Consider the following 20,572-nt stretch of genomic DNA (forward strand, 5'->3'; position numbering starts at 1 on the left):
TGAGGTTTGGGAAGCTCTGTACACCATAACTCAAACTATGAAGAACGCCAACGTGTGTCCCTTCTAAGGCCGCGCGTATAGTGCCCACGATGGGCGATGCAACGGGACGGGTGCCATCACCTGTCGCCGCTAGCGAAAGTTATATTTTGCTTTGCAGCGGTGTCGCAGGCGTAGTGGCATTTGATTGGTTCAGGGGCTGTCACATGAGGCGACAGCCCTTGAAAAATCAAATATTGCTAGCTACCAAAATCGCTCCATCGCATTGTTGCCATCGCGCGGGGGGGGGGTCATCAGAGAGAGGAAGCAGGGATAGAGAGAGGGGGGAAGGGGAGAGAAAGGGGGGTTGCGGAGAGAGAAGGGGGAAGGGTGAGAGAGGGGGGGAAGGGCGAGAGAGAGGGAGAGGAAGGGCGAGAGAGTGAGAGGGGGGAAAGAGCAAGAGAGAGGGAGAGGGGAAATGGCGAGAGAGAGGGAGGAGAGAGAAAGAGAGGAAAGGGAGAGAGAGAGAGAGAGAGAGAGAGAGAGAGAGAGAGAGAGAAGGGCGAGAGACAGAGGGGGAAGGGAGAGGGGGAATGGGCAATAGAGAGAGGTGGGGGAAAGGGCGAGGGAGAGAGGGGGAAAAGGCAAGAGAGCGAGAGAGGGGGAAAGGTCGAGAGAGAGGGAGAGGGGGAAAGGGCGAGAGAGAAAGGGGGGAAGAGTGAGAGAGAGGGGGGGAAAGGAGCGAGAGACAGAGGGGGGAAGGGAGAGTGAGTCCTGCCCTGTTGGACACCATTAATAATATACCCCATATACTCAACTTTGAGTCTCTAACAAAGTGATGCACGGCAAAAAAATCATGTCATATACTTTTCATACTGTGCAGCATGTAAAATCTAATCTTTTAATTAACACATTTGCCTCTCTAGCTGTGAACCCGCGCGTACACCGAGCATCATTCATTATCAGCTTTGCCCTGACTGAGAGATACTTTAGAGCTCGAATTTGCACTTGATCTGTGATGACAGCTCTGTACTTGATAAGCTATAATTCATGAAGGACAATCATTTTAGGACACTTTAGTGCATTGTAATGACTCAACTTCACCGTTTAGAATATAGGAGTATTCAAACTTTGCATCAGTAAGTGCCATAGCATTTGCAATACATTGAGGCATTGACTAGGGGTGTACCAGATGATTAACTCATAAGAAACTAATTGTGCCATAAATATGTGCTGCACTTTGTGTGCTGATAAATGTAAGTGTACACACTACTGTGCCCGTCCTGATCTGGGTCCCATACAGGACCGAAATGTTGGTGTTCAGTTTGGACTTTGTGCAATACCTTTTTCTTCCCTAATTCAGTGGTGCTGTGTCGTTTCTCCAGGCTTTGCGTTGGGTAATGTATTTATTTGGTCAAAATTTGTCCGAGGGAAAGTGTTTGAATTTGGAGGCGTCTCCTTTCATCCCTGGCGGAGTTCTCAGCAATGAGCTCGTGTCACTTTGCAGTAACAGGCTGAGTGCATGGGTCACAATGTAACCTTGTCAATGCTGCTTACCAGTCCCCCTCCTGTCTCAAAGATGACCGTTCCTCAGGAAAGCATACCCGAATCTTCCCATTACCAGGCAACACCAAACGCTCGCCGTTCTGTAACCTCCTCAGCTACATCTCCTTTTTATCATTTGTTTTCAGTTATAACACTGTTATTATTATTATTATTGTTTATTTGTGAAGCGCCAGCATATTCCAGAGCGCGGTACAATGGGAGGCACAGAGTTATGTGTATTACATAAACAGTTACTTACAGGTGAGGACAGACATGGACAAACAGGTACAGAGAGGTAGGGAGGCCCTGATCCTGAGAGCTTACACTCTAGAGGGAATGATGGATAATGTTGAAACAAGAAGGTAACATGGCTGCTCATTGTAGGATAAGGTGGGGCTCAGGTTGGAATATGGCGCAGTCTGACAGATGATTTCATTAAGGGTTTTTGGGGGGAGGATGTTACATAGGGTGGAGATTGGTCCACCCCCACAGCTGGTCCCAAAGGGGTTGGGCGGAGTTGGATATTTCAGGTAAGGCTGCCTGGATAAACTAGTAGCGCTATTCAAGAACATGTTATTATTATTATTATTATTATTATTATTATAAATGCTAAAGCCCTAACCAAGTGCAGCGTTGGAATAATTTTTTGGTACACAATAAATAAAGGACATGTAAATGAGTTTGGGAAGATAAGTGTTTGCTTAGGAGTTGTCCATTGAGTAACACTTTACCATGTCTTCACCACCTTTGCAGGAAAAGAGAGTCAAGGGGTGCTCCAATCTTGTGACAACTAGATCATCAAATAACAATCTTCATGGACCCCAATATAGCAGTGTGGGTTTAAAATGAAATGGCCTGTGAGTCACTCATAACAACATGTAGAATAATATCCTCATGGTAGTTTAGACAGTCCAAGTTAGAGTACTCAACTATAATGGTCAAACATAAAGATATATAATCCTTACCCACTTCTGCTGTCTCTAGGGATCCACTGTGGCGTGCCAGCCATGGAGGTAATCCAGATACATGTAGAACAAAGAAGCAAAAGGCGCACTGCCAGGGAGTCAGGTGGTGAAAAAATAAAATCCATTTATTTCAGAACATATCTGATAACAAACATCACCCCAGGGGGGGGGGTAACAAACAACCTCCTACGCGTTTTGGACAGGTAGGTCCTTTATCAAGGAGTGTGTTAAAATTAAATTATATTATACCATATCATACAGGAATTGAACCCAGGACCCTTTCATATGTTGGTTAAGAGTTCTACCACTACACGAAAAAAAGAAAACACAAGAGCGCACCAAAATAAGAGAAATGAAGTGTATTACAAAGAATAAACAATAGTAACCACTTACATGAATAAAAACTTTAATAATCCCCGGTCTCGATCGTAACGTCTTTGGTAGGGCATCAAATAGGGTATGCAGGGGCAGTATCAATCCTCAGAGGCCAGTCCCGCACGCTGGGGCTGTCTCTGTAGCGCTGTAACGTCAACCTAGACAAGATGGGAAAGTCTTCGTTTCCCCTCGAACGTGGTGGGTGGAGGTGACAAGGGAGCTGGACACCATACACCTTAAAGCAGGTGGCCCGTCATGTCAGTCTCTGGTAGGTTCCTGGGTCCCCTGTGTTCAGGAATATCGGTCTCTGGTGTCTTGATGTCTTTACCTCAGCACAGCCTTTGTGCTCAAGACAGTGTCTGTGTGCAGGCTTCTCTGCTTTCCTGTGTCAGCTCCAAATGTCAGATCAGTTCTACCACTACACCACAGAAGCTGTGTGATAAAGGACCTACCCGTCCGAAACGCGTAGGAGGTTGTTTGTTACCCCCCCCCCCCCCTGGGGTGATGTTTGTTATCAGATATGTTCTGAAATAAATGGATTTTATTTTTTCACCACCTGACTCCCTGGCAGTGCGCCTTTTGCTTCTTTGTTCTTCACCACCTTTGCGCCTAATATCCGACATTGGTCAAGATGCCGCCATTGTTACCTTGATAAACCTTGGAGGGGACTTGCACAAGTTACAATTGAAAGACAAAGTATCTTTGCAAATGTCTTCCTGCCTGATCAGCTGCACTATATCCATCACCCCTCTCTCTTGTTGTGCTAATTACATATTTCTCCCATAGCGACCCTCCAAGACCTCAACCCAACAGATTTGCACTTAAGCAGATAATCATTCTTGTATTTTTTTTGGTGACCATGCCACGTGCATTACCAACCACGGGGTCGTTGTTACTAAAGTAGAACTAGAACATATGTATTTAAGAAGTGTCTTTCCATGTGTAACCATCCCTGACAGCTGGACATACAGTAGTATAGATGCCAAGGTGAAAATGAAGCTATTCTGAATTTAGAGTGAGAGAAATGTTTATGGTCTTCTTGGGTTCTTGGGATGAGTGAGTTCATCTGCCTTTAAGTGATCACCCAATATGAGTGAAAGTGTTACAATAAAAGGACTCATTGACTCTTACCTCCAATGAGTGATTCAGTCCCTACTGTGCAGCTGTTCCCCTGTTCATTGTGTCACCATAACCCAGTGGATGTAAAGATACGAGGGTGAATATATTACAACAAAGGGACAAATTGGCGTGTTTTTCAGCAAAGTATAGTCATTGAACAGCATTAGTCCAAGGTACACTGTCAGTCTACCCAAGAAGCCTGGGAAGAAGGATGCAGGTGGACAGAGAATGGAGAATGAAAGCCACGGTGACTAACCACATGCTTGGGATTGATAGAACAGCAATGTAAATGAGTTGAAGTGGCAGTGATATCGTACAGTGAGGATATGCTGGGGCTTTGCATCAAAGATTCCCCAGAACAAAACTGGGGCAAAAATAACATCAAGTTTATCAACAACACAATTCCCATTGCTATGAATAGATTTATATTTCTATGTTACCAAAACACTGGCCAAAGAACAATTAATTTCTCGTTGTGATATGGTCTGTGGAAATGTAAGTGTACGCAGCCCACATAGAGATATAGAAGTTCTAGCAAATCAGGACCGTGGCGTTTGTTATTGGTCCATTTATCTATTTACAGTAATATATTATTGAACCCACATAATCGCTGCTTCTCTAGCTGAGAGACCCGGCATTGCCTGGGATGTAATGTTCCCGCTCCTCTCTCTCTCCTCTCTCCTCCCCCTCTCTCTGTTTGTCCCCCATTCACATCAATCCATTCCCCCACCCCTCTCTCCTTTACAGCTCTGTTTGTCCCCCTTTACAGCTTAATGCAGTGTGTGTGCGTCAGTCATCAAACACACACACACACAGACTGACTGACGCACACACACACAGTCAGTGTGTGCGTGTGTGTGCCTCAGTCAGTGTGTGCATGCGTGTGCGCCTCAGTCAGTGTGTGCGTGCGTGTGTGCGGCAGTCAGTGTTTGTGTGCGCGTCAGTCAGTGTGTGCGTGCGGCAGTCAGTCAGTGTGTGTGTGTGTGCGCGCGCGCGTCAGTCAGTGTGTGTGTCAGTCAGTGTGTGTATCTGTCAGTGTGTGTGTGTGTCAGTCAGTGTGTGTGTCAGTGTGTGTATGTGTGTGTGTCAGTCAGTGTGTGTGTGTGTGTCAGTCAGTGTGTGTGTCAGTCAGTGTGTGTGTGTGTGCGTGTCAGTTAGTCTCTGTGTGTGTGTGTGTGTGCGTCAGTCAGTGTGTGTGCGTCAGTCAGTGTGTGTCAGTCAGTGTGTGTGTGTGTGTGCGTCAGTCAGTGTGTGTGTGTGTGTCAGTCAGTGTGTGTGTGTGTGTGTGTGTGTCAGTCAGTGTGTGTGTGTGTGTGTGTGTGTGTCAGTCAGTGTGTGTGTGTGTCAGTCAGTCAGTGTGTGTGTGTGTGTGCGTGCGTCAGGGTGTGTGTGTGTGTGGCTGTCACGGGTTGTGTGCGTGCGGCTGTCAGGGGTTGTGTGCGTGCGTCAGTACGTGTTTGTGCATCAGTCAGTGTGTGTGTGTGTGTGTGCGTGCGTCAGTCAGGGTTTGTGTGCGTGCGTCAGTCAGGGTGTGTGCGTGCGTCAGTCAGGGTGTGTCTGCGTGCGCCTGTCAAAGGGCAGGTGCGTGGGGGTGTGTGAAGGGCAGGCGTGGGGGGGGGTGAAGGGCAGTCGGGGGGTGAAGGGCAGGGGAGGGTGAAGGGCAGGGGTAGGGGGGGTGAAGGGCAGGGGTGGGGGGGTGAAGGGCAGGGGTAGGGGGGGTGAAGGGCAGGGGTAGGGGGGGTGAAGGGCAGGGGTAGAGGGGGTGAAGGGCAGGGGTAGGGAGGGGTGAAGGGCAGAGGTAGGGAGGGGTGAAGGGCAGGGGTAGGGGGTGAAGGGCAGGGGTAGGGGGGGTGAAGGGCAGGGGTAGGGGGGTGAAGGGCAGGGGTAGGGTGGGTGAAGGGCAGGGGTAGGGGGCGGGCTGAAGGGCAGGGGTAGGGGGCGGGGCTGAAGGGCAGGGGTAGGGGCACGGGTGAAGGGCAGGGGGGGGACAGAGGGTGTGTGTGTGTGTGTGTGTGTGGGTGTGGGGGTGTAGGGGTGAGGGGGTGAGGGTGTGTGTGTGTGTGTGTGTGTCTCCTTTGGCCCGTCACTCCGCCTCAGGCCAATGAGAGGTGTGCGGGGGCGGGCGGGCCAAGGGAGCAATCTCATTTGCCTGGCCCAAGGTCCAATGTGATTGCCGCTAGGGACACAGGGAGACACATACAGACACAGACACATAGGATGCTTTCAGAAATATATAGATAAGATGCAACATTGCCCCTTTAATTTCCCTCTGGTGCCTGCTCTGAATGGGTTAACCTCCCAAATCCCCCTGTCTCTCCCTGACTGAAATGCCCCTATCCCTAGATTTAAAATGTGATCCCCCAAGATTGCAGGATCACTGGGCTGTTTGCACCCACAATTCCGAGGTTGTTAGGCTTGTCTCTCTGGTCACTGCCTCATTGCTAGTTATAGTAATAGAATACCCCAGCACTGGGATTGGCTGTAGCCCCCTCCACCCCACCTTAATGGAAATTGCAATTCTTTATTTAAAATTCCTGGCATTAATCAAGTTATTTTATAGAAAGATTGGGAAATTCATTCATGGAATTATCCGTTTGTTATAAGGTATAATTGCTAATTGTGCCAACTGGGCTAAGATATTGGATTAGTATTCATTGCTTTATAAAATGTAAATGTAATACCATCTCTAGTGCCACTTTAGAAACTTGTAGAATCCTTAATGTCTTCTGCAGTAAAATTCATCTCTTACATCTTTAAATGAATCTGCATTCTGTATAAACCTGATGTGTCCTAGCAGCAGTATCGTGTTTATTCTCTACTTTAAGGAACCAAATACAGATTACATTCTATGCAATAACATTAATTAAAGTGTCCATAATCTCACAATGAAATGTATCACGTTTCGTGGCTACCACAATCCTCCAGCGCTGGGCGGCAGATTCTCAGACGCGGAGCCAGAGGTTGGAGGTCGATGTCAACAAATGTTAATGAATTATTATTCTAACATTTCTGAAAGAGACTGAGGGATAACGTTAAGGCTGAGTCCCCGTCACGGCAGCGCACACTGTGGCGTGCGCGCCCCACAGCACAGCCCTCTGGGGGGCAGGTCCCAGTGACTGTGTGTGGGCGCGCAAAGCGCTGTGACACGTACGCTAGCAGGGAAGACAAGAATTTTTCTTCCCGTGACGCGGACACGTGGTCAGCGCATAGCCAATGGCAGGGCAGATATGCCTCTTCATGGCTGCACCCCCGTCATGCCCCCCCCCCGCGCTCCCATACAGACCGCCGATCGCAGCTGTAGTCTCTGCACGCGCTGCCAAGTGTGCGTGCAGCAGGGAGGACATGGGCCGTAGACTAAGAAATATTTGTTTTTATGCTCTGAAGCAGCGCTGGGCTGCAGATCCCTCTGTGATGGAAGGAACTAAATAAATACTAAAAGTGCCATTTAGTACAGAGGTGCTGAACTTCTGTCCGCAAGCCCCCCCCCCTTGTCAAGAGGCAAGGACTGAGCCTCTTATTGAGCCCCCTGTGTTGAAGCAAGGAATGATTGAGACACCTGTGCTGAAGCTGGGATATCCTGAAAATCTGACCTGTTGGGGCGGGGGGACTTGAGTTAAGCATCCCTGATTCAGAATATGCTTTAATCAGAACACATAACATAAGAATTGCGTGTACATGAAGAAGAGACTCATGTGGTTTGGAAAGCACTGGCCCTTTTTTTAGTCCGTTAATTCATCGTTTGTCCATTAAACGGCATTCTGATTTACAATGAATTTGCACCGATAAAAGAAATGAAAGATATACTGTATCTGGACTGTGATTGTTGTCTCCGTTTTGTGAATTCAAAACACATCATATTTTATCTTCAATCGGGGCTAGCTCTTAGCTGAAGAATTCATTATGTATTTCCCTTTGACACACACATCATTATGTCCTAACCACTGAAATCATTTCACCGGAAACATTTCAATACTCTCTTACAGTATGAATAATATGTTGAAGTTGCAGATTAAAGGAAATTGGACCTTATGACTTTTTTTCATTAAAAACATCTTTACTCTGCTTAGATAAATGCAAATAAAAGACAGCTTTTAAAAGTACATTACTGTCACCAATGAGCGTTTGCTGCTGCAATGAAAACGACCATTCTGCAGTAATAATGTCTGAGACCTGGGAAAGTACTCATAAATGGTATTTTTTATTTGCTGTACGGCGTAATAATCAGAATCTCACACACCTTGGGTCCCATAAGATTCCTCTTCTTACAGAAATGTAACTCAACTATACAGAAAAACAGCTTGAATGTTGTTTAACTGATGGGTTAAGGTGTGACACCGCAGAGAGCAGAATTATCTACTGTACCAACTATCCACCAATCACGATCAAAGCTTTCATTCCAACTGGGAAAATGTACTAGGGCAGGCCGGCCAACGCCAGTCCTCAAGGATCTCCAACAGGTCAGGTTTTCAGAATATCACTGCTTCAGCACAGGTGGCTCAGGCAACGACTGGGTTGGCCTCTCCTGTACTAGGGTTCCATCCATCTATCCATCTATCTATCCATCTATCCATCTATCCATCCATCTATCCATCCATCTATCCATCCATCCATCTATCCATCCATCCAGCCATCTATCCATCCATCCATCCATCCATCCATCCATCCATCTATCCATCCATCCATCCAGCTATCCATCTATCCATCCATCTATCCATCCATCCAGCCAGCCATCTATCCATCTATCCATCCATCCAGCTATCCATCCATCCATCCATCCAGCTATCCATCTATCCATCCATCTATCCAGCCAGCCATCTATCCATCTATCCATCCATCCATCCATCCATCCATCCAGCTATCCATCCATCTATCCATCCAGCCAGCCATCTATCCATCCATCCATCCAGCTATCCATCCAGCTATCCATTCATCCATCCAGCTATCCATCCAGCTATCCATCTATCCATCCATCTATCCATCCAGCTATCCATCCATCCATCCATCCATCCAGCCATCCATCTATCCATCCAGCCATCCAGCTATCCATCCAGCCATCCATCCAGCTATCCATCTATCCATCTATCCATCCATCCAGCCATCCAGCCATCCATCCATCCATTACAATCTCTTGTATAGCGCAGATGCAGAGCGATCTCTATTCCTATCCGCATATGTATTAATGTGTCTATGGGGGTTTCCCCACTAATTAGTGATGGGCGAAACAATCCAAAATGAAGTCCCAAATGTTTACACGGTTTTCCTATATGTGATTCCCTGCACAAATGATGCACAAATGACACACAAAAGACTGAACGTATGTTAAAATGGACCAGAAGCAAAAGGTGACACAGTGTGCTCATTTGCATGTCATTACCCAGAATCCCTGGCTGCAGTGGAAACATTGTATGCTAAGAGAGAATGGGGAAGGCAGCATTGCAGAGCTGTCTGCGACGTGTATGTGCTCACAAGTGGTGTTCTTGCATTGTGCGGAGGGGTTTAGTGTGGGAGTAGGGGGCGTTTGATAGGATTTATTTAATGTTGCGTGACGCATGTGGTATCAGTGCATTCAAGTGGTGAGCAGTCAGTGACGCAAAATTGCCTTTCTGATCTCTGTCACATTAAAGATGGTGTAATCTATAATAATCAGGAAACATTTACACAAGGGACGGCCAACCCCAGTCCTCAGGAGCTAGCAACATGATAGGCTTTCAGGTGGTGCAGTCTTCGACTGAGCCAACTGTGCTGAAGCAGGGATATCCTGAAGACCTGATGGATTGGTAGCTCTTGAGTTGGCCGCCCCTGATTTACATCCTACCTATGGCCCAAAGTTATTAAGAACATTACGCGCAAATTATAAAGTGACTTGGCCAAGGTCACAAGGAGCTGACGCCGGGAATTGAACCAGGTTCCCCTGCTCCACACTCAGTGCCAGTCAGTGTCTTTACTCACTGAGCAGCTCCTTCTCTGGGTTAAACACTCCTGAATGAGTTAAATAACAAACAAAAGTCTGTAACATCATAACACGGGTGAAGAAATTAAAATGGCGGTGGGCCAGACGTATCGCAAGAAGAAATTCATATCGTTGGACAAAGATGTTACTCTACTGGATTCAAAGGGAAATTAAGTAAGATGGGAGGATGGGATGAGGGAATGTGTGGGAGCGATGTGGAGTAGAGAGGCTGTAACCACAGGACCTGGGAGATCATTGGGGAGGCTTCATCCAGCAGTGGGGAGACACGGACTGGGGAGGATGGGATAAGGGAATGTGTGGGAGTGACGTGGAGAAGAGAGGCTGTAACCGCAGGTCCTGGGAGATCACTGGGGAGGCTTCATCCAGCAGTGGGGAGACACAGTGAATATGGTGATGACGATGATGTGTGTATCTAAAATATGTCCCCCACGCCCACCCTCACCAAAAACAGAAGAAATATATATTTAGCAGCATGGACTGCTGATTAAAACTGCTCCTTCACATGAGATTTCAATCAACATGAAGGAGATCAGGGCACTGAAAGTAACTGTGTGTGTGGATAACATTTCTTTTATTCATAAACTCCATTACTAAAGTCATGGAGGACTTAACCTCTTCATAACCAGTGTCCATTAAGGCATTGGCAAACCTTTGATTGTTGTATCCAATCCATTAACCTCTTTGCTGCTGGAGGTTAGGGCAGCAGACAATGGGATAGGGAGATGTATTGGAAGGGAATTGGAAATTTATGTCACAGTACACACATGTTTTAACCCCTTTAGGAACCTATCAGCAATGGGTTAAACAAAGTTTGACAAAACCGCCCTTAACTGCACTGGGATTAAATGTGACTTTGATGTCCAGCTCGGTGACCACTCAGGCAGGACCAGGCACAGAGCATACAGAAGCATGTCACCGGGCTCTAATTTCAAAGAAGTGATTAATAACAGCAGCATAAAAATAATAGGTTTGCTTGTTCTTCTCCCTAACGCCTCGTGGCGTGCAGATATTATCCCTTCTCTACTGATGGCAGCAAAACACTGGGCACTCCAGCAGTTGTGCTACCACTGCTGATTCTTACTGCCTGCCTCCTGATCTCCCTGGAATGTGAATACAGGACAGAGGAGAAGGAGCAGCTCAGTGAGTAAAAGACACTGACTGGCACTGAGTTTAAACCAGGGGAGCCTGGTTCAATTCCCGGTGTCGGCTCCTTGTGACCTTGTCACCTTATCTCCCTGTGCCTCAAGCACCAAAAAAAACACATAGATTATAAGCTCCACGGGCAGGGACCTGTGCCTGCAAAATGTCTCTGTAAAGCGCTATGTATAACTAGCAGCGCTATACAAGAACATGCTATTAGTATTATTAGATTATTATTATTAGATTATTATTATTAGATTATTATTATTAGATTATGATATTGGGATGATTGGTGTAAAACAAGGGTTCTCAACTCCAGTCCTCAAGACCACCCAACAGGTCAGGTTTTCAAGATATCCCTGCTTCAGCACAGGTGGCTCAGTCTTTGACTGATCATTAGTGTCCCGCTCCTACCTGCGTTAATCACTAGTGTCCCCGCTCCTCCCCTGTGCTAATCACTAGTGTCCCGCTCCTCCCCTGTGCTAATCACTAGTGTCCCCGCTCCTCCCCTGTGCTAATCACTAGTGTCCCCGCTCCTCCCCTGTGCTGATCACTAGTGTCCCCGCTCCTCCCCTGTGCTGATCACTAGTGTCCCCGCTCCTCCCCTGTGCTAATCACTAGTGTCCCCGCTCCTCCCCTGTGCTCATCACCAGTGTCCCGCTCCTCCCCTGTGCTGATCACTAGTGTCCTGCTTCTCCCCCTGTGCTGATCACTAGTTCCCCGTGTAAGGAGAGAAACAATATTCACCAGAGGGCTGGCATTTAAAGTGGTCTGCAGGTCCGCCTACCCGCGGCTGCACTATATACAGTACTAGCTGAGAGACCCGGCGTTGCCCGGGATGTAATGTTCCCGTTCCCCTCTCTCTCCTCCCCCCTCTCTCTGTTTGTCCCCCATTCACATCAATCCAGTCCCCCCCCTCCCTCCCTCCCTCCTTTACAGCTTCATGTAGCGTGTGTGCGTCAGTCACTGTGTGTTTGCGCGCGCGTCAGTGAGTCTGAAGCAGAAACACAAACACACACAGACTGACTGACGCACACACAGTCAGTGTGTGCCTCAGTCAGTGTGTGCGTGTGTGTGTGTGTGTGCGTCAGTCAGGGTTTGTGTGCGCGTCAATCAGTGTGTGTGCGTGCGGCAGTCAGTCAGTGTGTGTGCGCGTGCGGCAGTCAGTGTGTGTGTGTGGGGGTGTGTGCGCGTGCGGCAGTCAGTGTGCGCGCGTCAGTCGGTGTGTGTGTGTCAGTCGGTGTGTGTGTCAGTCGGTGTGTGTCAGTCAGTTTGTGTGTTTGTGTGTGTGTGTGTGTGTGTGTGTGTGTGTGTGTGTGTGTGTGTGTGTGTGTGTGTGTGTGTGTGTGTGTGTGTGTGTGCGCGCGCGCGTCAGTTAGTGTGTGTGTGTGAGCCAGTGTGTGTGTGCGAGTCAGTGTCAGTGTGTCAGTCAGTGTGTGTGTGTCATCAGTGTGTGTGCGCGCGTCAGTTAGTGTGCGTGTGTGTGTGCGTCAGTCAGCGTGTGTGTGTGTCAGTAAGTTGTGTGTCAGTCAGTGTGTGGGAGGTGATGTGAGTGGAGCGCCGGGGAGGGGAGCACCAGGGAGGGGAGTCAGGGGAGGGGAGGCGTCAAAGGCAGGGAGGGGAGGCGTCAAAGGCAGGGGGGGGGGGCGTCAAAGGCAGGGGGGGGGGGGGCGTCAAAGGCAGGGGGGGGGGGGCGTCAAAGGCAGGGGGGGGGGGCGTCAAAGGCAGGGGGGGGGGGGCGTCAAAGGCAGGGGGGGGGGGGCGTCAAAGGCAGGGGGGGGGGGCGTCAAAGGCAGGGGGGGGGGGCGTCAAAGGCAGGGGGGGGGGCGTCAAAGGCAGGGGGGGGGGCGTCAAAGGCAGGGGGGGGGGCGTCAAAGGCAGGGGGGGGGGCGTCAAAGGCAGGGGGGGGGCGTCAAAGGCAGGGGGGGGGCGTCAAAGGCAGGGGGGGGGGGCGTCAAAGGCAGGGGGGGGGGGCGTCAAAGGCAGGGGGGGGGGGCGTCAAAGGCAGGGGGGGGGGGCGTCAAAGGCAGGGGGGGGGGCGTCAAAGGCAGGGGGGGGGGCGTCAAAGGCAGGGGGGGGGGCGTCAAAGGCAGGGGGGGGGCGTCAAAGGCAGGGGGGGGGCGTCAAAGGCAGGGGGGGGGGCGTCAAAGGCAGGGGGGGGGGCGTCAAAGGCAGGGGGGGGGCGTCAAAGGCAGGGGGGGGGCGTCAAAGGCAGGGGGGGGGCGTCAAAGGCAGGGGGGGGGGCGTCAAAGGCAGGGGGGGGGCGTCAAAGGCAGGGGGGGGGGCGTCAAAGGCAGGGGGGGGGGCGGCGGGGGGGGGGGCGTCAAAGGCAGGGGGGGGGCGTCAAAGGCAGGGGGGGGGCGTCAAAGGCAGGGGGGGGGGCGTCAAAGGCAGGGGGGGGGGGCGTCAAAGGCAGGGGGGGGGGCGTCAAAGGCAGGGGGGGGGGGCGTCAAAGGCAGGGGGGGGGGGGGCGTCAAAGGCAGGGGGGGGGGGCGTCAAAGGCAGGGGGGGGGCGTCAAAGGCAGGGGGGGGGGCGTCAAAGGCAGGGGGGGGGGCGTCAAAGGCAGGGGGGGGGGCGTCAAAGGCAGGGGGGGGGGCGTCAAAGGCAGGGGGGGGGGGGCGTCAAAGGCAGGGGGGGGGGCGTCAAAGGCAGGGGGGGGGGGCGTCAAAGGCAGGGGGGGGGCGTCAAAGGCAGGGGGGGGGCGTCAAAGGCAGGGGGGGGCGTCAAAGGCAGGGGGGGGGGGCGTCAAAGGCAGGGGGGGGGGCGTCAAAGGCAGGGGGGGGGGCGTCAAAGGCAGGGGGGGGGGGCGTCAAAGGCAGGGGGGGGGGCGTCAAAGGCAGGGGGGGGGGCGTCAAAGGCAGGGGGGGGGGCGTCAAAGGCAGGTGGGGGGGCGTCAAAGGCAGGTGGGGGGCGTCAAAGGCAGGTGGGGGGCGTCAAAGGCAGGTGGGGGGCGTCAAAGGCAGAAGGGGGGGTGTCAAAGGCAGAAGGGGGGGGTGTCAAAGGCAGGGGGGGGGTGTCAAAGGCAGGGGGGGGGCGTCAAAGGCGGGGGGGGGCGTCAAAGGCGGGGGGGGGCGTCAAAGGAGGGGGGGGGCGTCAAAGGGAGGGGGGGGCGTCAAAGGGAGGGGGGGGGCGTCAAAGGGAGGGGGGGGGCGTCAAAGGGAGGGGGCGTCAAAGGGAGGGGGGGGGCGTCAAAGGGAGGGGGGGGGCGTCAAAGGGAGGGGGGGGGGCGTCAAAGGGAGGGGGGGGGGCGTCAAAGGGAGGGGGGGGGCGTCAAAGGGAGGGGGGGGGCGTCAAAGGGAGGGGGGGGGCATCAAAGGGAGGGGGGGGGCATCAAAGGGAGGGGGGGGGGCGTCAAAGGGAGGGGGGGGGCGTCAAAGGGAGGGGGGGGGCGTCAAAGGGAGGGGGGGGGCGTCAAAGGGAGGGGGGGGGCGTCAAAGGGAGGGGGGGCGTCAAAGGGAGGGGGGGGGCGTCAAAGGGAGGGGGGGGGGCGTCAAAGGGAGGGGGGGGGCGTCAAAGGGAGGGGGGGGGGGCGTCAAAGGGAGGGGGGGGGGCGTCAAAGGGAGGGGGGGGGCGTCAAAGGGAGGGGGGGGGCGTCAAAGGGAGGGGGGGGCGTCAAAGGGAGGGGGGGGGCGTCAAAGGGAGGGGGGGGGCGTCAAAGGGAGGGAGGGGCGGCGTCAAAGGGAGGGGGGGGGCGTCAAAGGGAGGGGGGCGTCAAAGGGAGGGGGGGGGGGCGTCAAAGGGAGGGGGGGGGGCGTCAAAGGGGGGGGGGGCGTCAAAGGGAGGGGGGGGGCGTCAAAGGGAGGGGGGGGCGTCAAAGGGAGGGGGGGGCGTCAAAGGGAGGGGGGGGCGTCAAAGGGAGGGGGGGGGCATCAAAGGGAGGGGGGGGCGCGTCAAAGGGAGGGGGGGGGCGTCAAAGGGAGGGGGGGGGCGTCAAAGGGAGGGGGGGGGGGGCGTCAAAGGGAGGGGCGTCAAAGGGAGGGGGGGGGGCGTCAAAGGGAGGGGGGGGCGTCAAAGGGAGGGGGGGGGCGTCAAAGGGAGGGGGGGCGTCAAAGGGAGAGGGGGCGTCAAAGGGAGGGGGGGGGCGTCAAAGGGAGGGGGGGGGCGTCAAAGGGAGGGGAGGGTGGCGTCAAAGGGAGGGGAGGGTGGCGTCAAAGGGAGAGGGGAGGGTGGCGTCAAAGGGAGAGGGGAGGGTGGCGTCAAAGGGAGAGGGGAGGGTGGCGTCAAAGGGAGAGGGGGGGCGTCAAAGGCAGGGGGGGGCGTCAAAGGCAGGGGGGGCGTCAAAGGCAGGGGGGGGCGTCAAAGGCAGGGGGGGGGCGTCAAAGGCAGGGGGGTGGGGGCGTCAAAGGCAGGGGGGGCGTCAAAGGCAGGGGGGGGGCGTCAAAGGCAAGGGGGGGGGCGTCAAAGGCAAGGGGGGGGGGGCGTCAAAGGCAGGGGGGGGCGTCAAAGGCAGGGGGGGGGCGTCAAAGGCAGGGGGGGGGCGTCAAAGGCAGGGGGGTGCGTCAAAGGCAGGGGGGGGGCGTCAAAGGCAGGGGGGGCGTCAAAGGCAGGGGGGGGCGTGGACAGGAGAGGGGGGGGCAGTGGACAGGAGAGGGGGGAGGTGGACAGGAGAGGGGGGGGAGGTGGACAGGAGAGGGGGGGCGGTGGACAGGAGAGGGGGGGCGGTGGACAGGAGAGGGGGGGGCGGTGGACAGGACGGGGGGGCAGTGGACAGGACGGGGGGCAGTGGACAGGACGGGGGGGCAGTGGACAGGACGGGGGGGCAATGGACAGGAGAGGGGGGGGCAGTGGACAGGAGAGGGGGGGGCAGTGGACAGGAGGGGGGGGGGCAGTGGACAGGACAGGGGGGGGCAGTGGACAGGAGGGGGGGGGCAGTGGACAGGAGGGGGGGGGCAGTGGACAGGAGGGGGGGGGGCAGTGGACAGGAGGGGGGGGGCAGTGGACAGGAGGGGGGGGCAGTGGACAGGAGGGGGGGGCAGTGGACAGGAGGGGGGGGGCAGTGGACAGGAGGGGGGGGCAGTGGACAGGAGGGGGGGGCAGTGGACAGTGACACACACACACACACACACACACACACGTCTCAGTTGATGCGCCCTTTCTCAGTTCCGTTTGGCGTCGGAGGTGGGGGAGCGACACCTACCTGTACTTCCGGGCGCCGCCATCGTCTGACTCGGCGCCGCGAGGGAGGAAGGGGAGCCGCCATCTTACGCGCCGCGTGGCAGCTGCCTGTTCCCCCGCCGGGGGTAGGGGAGAGGTGATTTGGAGCGGGGAGAGGTGATTTGGAGCGGGGAGGGGGGAGAGGTGATTTGGAGCGGGGAGGGGGGAGAGGTGATGCCGCTGGGGAGGGGGAGAGGTGATTTGGAGCGGGGAGGGGGGAGAGGTGATTTGGAGCGGGGAGGGGGGAGAGGTGATGCCGCTGGGGAGGGGGAGAGGTGATTTGGAGCGGTGAGGGGGGAGAGGTGATGCCGCTGGGGAGGGGGAGAGGTGATTTGGAGCGGGGAGGGGGGAGAGGTGATTTGGAGCGTGGAGGGGGGAGAGGTGATGCCGCTGGGGAGGGGGAGAGGTGATGCCGCTGGGGAGGGGGAGAGGTGATGCCGCTGGGGAGGGGGAGAGGTGATGCCGCTGGGGAGGGGGAGAGTTGAGTTTGAGCGCCGCTGGGGAGGGGGAGAGGTGATGCCGCTGGGGAGGGGGAGAGGTGATTTGGAGCGGGGAGGGGGGAGAGGTGATTTGGAGCGGGGAGGGGGAGAGGTGATGCCGCTGGGGATGGGGAGAGGTGATTTGGAGCGGGGAGGGGGAGAGGTGATGCCGCTGGGGAGGGGGAGAGGTGATTTGGAGCGGGGAGGGGGGAGAGGTGATTTGGAGCGGGGAGAGGTGATTTGGAGCGGGGAGGGGGAGAGGTAGGTGTGTGTGTGTGTGTGTGTGTGTGTGTGTGTGTGTGTGTTTTTTTTTTTTTTTTTTTGGGTTTTTTTGGACCTTTGGCCCGTCACTCCGCCTCAGGCCAATGAGAGGTGTGGGGGGCGGGCCAAGGGGGTGGTGTGTGTGTGTGTGAGGCCAATGAGAGGTGTGCGGGGGCGGGCGGGCCAAGGGACCAATGAGATTGCCCCTAGGGACACCGGACATCCAGGCAGGCAGGCATGCATGCATGCAGGCAGGCATACAGTGCTTTCACTAATATAGTATAAGATATAAATATATATTTACATGGGTAATGTGCGTCCCCTTGCACCTATATCAAGTTGCCTACCATTGAGTTAGAGCCTTAGACCTCATACTTATACCACTTATATTTATACCTCAAAGCAATTGATTGTGCTTTGATACATAGACCTCTTTGTATCTATTTCTCTTCCTATCCATCTCTCTTCTTTATCTCACTGACCCCCCAGGGTCACGTCGTAGTGGTGGGGGGGGGGGGAGGGGAAGCTCTCTCCAGAGACAGCTTTCAAGATAATGAACTCTTTTTATTTTTTCTCCCTGCAGATGTCTGAGTATTGTGCCTCTTATATACTGTATATTATTACACACACTAGACACAGTATGATCCTTTCAAAACGACACCATGAAGTTGTGAACGTACATTTCAGTGGTACCCGCACAGAGCAGATTACACTAATGCTGAATGCCGCTTTACAAACTCTTTTGCCTTTAAGAACCTGAGCATCTGACAGCGGTATTAGGATCACTGTATGATTATACATCTTATTGATCTGCCACTTTGGAGAGAGACAGTGTCGCCAGAGAACAGAAACATGGAGTATACCAAACAGTCTAAAAACCACACGAATCTTTAAAGGTACAGTATCCCTGTTAGAAAGTAATTGTGTAAACTAAAACGTACAATTCCAAAGTGCGGGGAAACGGCCTCATTCGAGCAGAATCCGGCTTGTGCAGCCAACACAACATAGACACACAATTTCTTCAAAGTGCAGGTCTCCTCTAAGACAGAGACACACAGTACAGCTCTACTCACACGCGCATAATGCAATTCTCCGTTTAATGTGACAGCCAATAACAGGGGAATAACAATGTTTCGGGTCCCCTATGGACCTTTCATCACGTTGTCTTTCCTCTGTTCTTGGCTGTCACATTAAATGGAGAATTGCATTATGAACGTGTGAGAAGAGCTGCACTGTGTGTCTCTGTCATAGAGGAGACCGGCACTTTGAGAAATTGTTTGTAAAGTAAAACGTAACACGACGATGGTAGCGGGAGTATTCAGACACAGTGAGATGATGATGGAGCAATGACAAAACCCTTCCACCTTTCTAGGTGCAAAGATTCCCACATTCAAGTTTGATATCTGAAATATAAACACTATGTAAAAGAAAAAGGAATACACAGGAGGTATGATACCTTTTACTTGACCAAGTGGCCATGTGCTGGCTTTGGAACCTCAGCTGTTCTTCTTCAGGTCTCCGGTATTTCGCACATCAGAGATTCTCTGCTACTTGCAGTGTGATGAGCTGCAATGGGAATAGGAAAGGATATGCAATCTAGGGGCAAATGTTGTTTGTAGTTATGTGGAAATTGTCAAATGAGGGATACGGGACTATGGTATTTAAGAGGCTGGTAGACGATTGCAGAATAATCAGTGACACGTGGATCCTACAGGTATTTTTATTTTCCCTATACAGTATACAGTATGATGAAGCATTTCTGCTATTATATTGCTGTGTCGGGTTTGCAGAACAGAGCATTTCAGAATTAGTGATCAGGCGCATTACAGCCATGGGTGGTAGAGAGAATCACGTATTATCTGGAAGACATCTTTGCTGTGCTGTAAAGTCACTGCATGACCCTGCTTTCTATTAGGACTGAGAGAAACCTCCAAAGACAATTTTAATGATGTTTTTATAAGAGATGCTAGTGGTGAGAAATGTTAGTTATTGCAGCATATCTAACTAATCTTCAAATTGGTCACATAGAAGGGATTCATCCTCTTGATCTGTTTTGGATTTTCAATGCATCTTTTGCAGGAGGAAGACACAGAGCGTGCATGTTACTGAGTGTGGGAATCTGGCCTTTTGCCGCTTTCACACACACTTTCTCCATATTAGTGTGGACACGATGAAAGGATGGACACAAGAAATGCGATTGTTTGTAGCCAATTATATTCTGTTCTATAAAAATTAAAACAAAACACTTTAAAAAGGTGCAGTTCAATTCTAATTTATCCAAGAAGTAATTATGAATAAATACAAAATGCTGTTTTATGTTTCTTGGCCTCGTAATAATTGTGAATAGTTCTAGTAGCCGTGTTACTGCTACGCGGTGCAGATTCCTGGCAGGCTGGGTTACCTTTTCATGGATTCAATAAGAGACCTGTGAGGTTTGAAAAGCTCCGTACAGTAATATTTCCTCTATAGCTCTCATGTTCTTGCAATTACACCCGCAGTCCCAATCGTAGTGATATCAAAGAGGCTTTCAAAAGCATCAACAGTACAAATAAGGTACAGGATGGGTCATGGCCCATAGATAAACAGGAATGAGAGGGGGAGTACATATTCACATGCAGGGGAGCTGCATATTTACAGGAATGCTAGTGTGGGACATGCAGCGACATGCAGGGCAGCTGCATATTTACAGGAATGTTACAGTGTGGGCCACGCAGCGACATGCAGGGCAGCTGCATATTTACAGCAATGTTACAGTGTGGTCCACGCAGCGACATGCAGGGCAGCTGCATATTTACAGGAATGTTACAGTGTGGGCCACGCAGCGACATGCAGGGCAGCTGCATATTTACAGGAATGTTACAGTGTGGGCCACGCAGCGACATGCAGGGCAGCTGCATATTTACAGGAATGTTACAGTGTGGGTCATGCAGCGACATGCAGGGCAGCTGCATATTTACAGGAATGTTACAGTGTGGGCCATGCAGCGACATGCAGGGCAGCTGCATATTTACAGGAATGTTACAGTGTGGGCCATGCAGCGACATGCATGGCAGCTGCATATTTACAGCAATGTTACCGTGTGGGCCATGCAGCGACATGCAGGGCAGCTGCATATTTACAGGAATGTTACAGTGTGGGCCATGCAGCGATATGCAGGGCAGCTGCATATTTACAGGAATGTTACAGTGTGGGTCATGCAGCCACGGTCGGGGTTACCACCTGGTGACTGGGGGATGGCAGTAGAAAAGGAGGAGGCGAGTGGTGGCGGGAGAGGAGCAGGACGTCCGGCAGGCAGCGGTGGGAGAAGAAGAAGCCTGCACGCAAGCATATTTTTATTGCAGTGACATCGATGTTTCAGTCTCACTTGTTTGGGACCTTACTCAAGACCCAAGTAAACCATTAATGTCGCTGCGATAAAGATGTCCGCATTTCTAAAGTCCCGGGAGTGCGGCTGTGCCTGCGTATTACATCACTTCTATTCTCTCAGCACCTGGGACAGCTACTCTGAGTATTCAGGAATGCGGTCACATACAGTATATTTCTATCTATACACACATACACTACTGTATCTATCTATACATACTAT

Source organism: Ascaphus truei, chromosome 16 (assembly GCF_040206685.1).
Source record: "Ascaphus truei isolate aAscTru1 chromosome 16, aAscTru1.hap1, whole genome shotgun sequence".
In the NCBI taxonomy this organism is placed as follows: Eukaryota; Metazoa; Chordata; class Amphibia; order Anura; family Ascaphidae; genus Ascaphus; species Ascaphus truei.